Source organism: Chrysochloris asiatica, unplaced genomic scaffold (assembly GCF_000296735.1).
Source record: "Chrysochloris asiatica unplaced genomic scaffold, ChrAsi1.0 scaffold00006, whole genome shotgun sequence".
NCBI lineage: Eukaryota > Metazoa > Chordata > Mammalia > Afrosoricida > Chrysochloridae > Chrysochloris > Chrysochloris asiatica.
Window position 1 is genome coordinate 18,551,166 of NW_006408524.1, and position 2,476 is coordinate 18,553,641.

Here is a 2,476-nt window from a genome sequence, read left to right on the forward strand (position 1 = left end):
AGTGAGTCTTCCTCAAATCCTGATGCCACATTCTTTTTCATATAATCCAGTTTTTTGGTTAATTTGCTCAGCATACAGATGGAATAAATATGGTGAAAAGATTCAACCTTGGCACACACCTTTCCTGATTTAAAACCATTCAGTGTACCCTTATTCTATTCTAATGAGTGCCTCTTGGTCTGTGTACCCAGCACACACCTTTCCTGATTTAAAACCATTCAGTGTACCCTTATTCTATTCTAATGAGTGCCTCTTGGTCTGTGTACCCAATAAACTCAGTGAAGAAGAATAAGGTCATCTCTTCTGTTTCAGTGAAAATCCTTTCACCTAGGAAGGTGCTGCAAGGCATACTGAGAGCCTGAGCTATGTACACCTCCAGGGCAGGGTTGCAGGTTTTGACTCAAGTCCTCAGTGAGGTCTAAGGGATATAGGTTCACTTCAGCACTAAAGAACCCAACAGTCTTGCCTTTCCCAGACTGAATTATTTAATCAAAAGCTCAGCACTCACCCATTATGTGCAGTTTTCATGTTGGTGGAGACTGGCATTCACACCTGGGACTCCCTTGTGCCAGTTTTGGCATTCTGAACTGATTTATGCATGAATTCAGCTGTGGCCAGTTTCCTGGGCCCCTTCAATAGCTTCAGAATGTTGGGAGGGGCAATCCTTGAGTAAGGAAACATCTAGTGGTCACAATGATATCAGAATTAACTTCGCAAAGATTTAAAATTGAAAAAATCTTAAAGAATTGAAAGAATATTTAGGCATTATCAAACCCTTGAGTAAGGATGTTGTCATTGTTAGCTGCTGTCAAGTCCACCCCTGTGACCTAGAGGGTTTGTGTCGGCTGATTTTTAGATGTAGATCAATAAGTCTTTCTTCCTACTCTCTTTTGTTGTAGAAGGTCCTCTGAAACCAGCTCAACAACATATAAGGCTCCACTGTTAGATGAATGTTGGCTATGCATTGGCTAGGAATGCAGCCTGAGCCTTCCACGTGGAAGGTGAGAACTCCACCACGCACTCACCACCATCCAGATTGCCCATGATACGTCTTTCATATGGACTCTCTGAGTGGTGATAGTTGTCTGGGATGCTCCCGCATGAAAATGAAAGAGTTCTATGAGGTACGTCTGCTCTAGGGTAGGGAGATACTGGTTTGTCACCCCTGACCTAGTCCAACTCCCAGCTATCTCACAAATGGGGAAGAGTCTCCTGACAAATGAATGAAGGAGATGGGGTTAGAACCAGCTCTCCTGACTTGCAGGCAGGACTCTGAGAGGAAGGTTTCATACTTTCTCACACCCATGGTGTAAGCTCTTCCCCAGCAAGGATTTTCATAAACTCTTAAAAGTCAGAAAAATTCAGAAATTTCTGAGAGTTGTTTAGATACCAATATCCCAACAAATGTAATTGAACAAGGAAGAAGGAAGGTTCTCCAAGTTCATCTTTACTGGCCCAGTGTTTACACTCATCAAAGTTTAAGGGGCTGCCCGTGATTGAATGTACTTTATTGTCTTCAAATTATTTTGTAGTTAAGTCTTTTCTAAGAGGTTTGTTGTTGTTAAGTGCCATTGAGTCGATTCTGACCCATAGCGACCCTGTATAGATAGGGTTTTTCAAGGAGCAGCTGGTAAGCTTTAACCACCGACGACTTTGTGGTTCAAACGACTTTGCAGTCTGATACATTAGCCCACAGCGCCACACCAGGACTCCTGCAAGAGGTTTAGATGCCATATAATCAATCAAGATCTTGGAGTCATATTTGGGAAGGATCTCACCTGTCATCTCCGTGGAAAGGGAACAGGTGACTGTGAAAGAAATGAATATGCCAAGAGTTGGACCCGGAGCAGCACCCTTGGCTGAGACCTCTCTGTAGTTGTGGTCTTTTGGATTCCACATTGACTTTGAAGAAGGTAATCCTTGTCTGCCGTGTGGGATCTGAGGAGCTGATACTGATGTCACAGTGCCCTGGTACTGAGGACCTGGCTCCAAAGTGGACATTTCTGAAATATTACTAAATACCTTTTTCCACTGTTTCATTTTATAAGCTCCTGCAAGTTTCAACTCTTCAATTTAAAAGACAGTGCACCGGATGGATGAATTACAAATGGGAAAACAATGGTGAAGTTGGCAGCTGTAGTCTAAAATATACATAAAGGTTCATCAATCAAGTATATGTGGAGACCTTAGTGGACCCTGATTCTAACAAGCTACAAAAGAGGCTAACAATTATTTATGATATTTAGGAGACAATTGGATATGTACCTGAATGTTTGATGAGATTAAGAAATAGCTCTTAACTTGGTTTGGTGGTTGTGGCTGTGTGCCGTGTAGTTGGTTCCGACTCATAGCGACCCTGTACAGGGTTTCCGAGGCTGTAAATCTTTACGGGAGCAGAATGCCTCATCTTTCTCCCACGGAGCCGCTGGTAGTTTCGAACTGCTGACCTTGTGGTTCGCAGCCCGATTTGTAACCA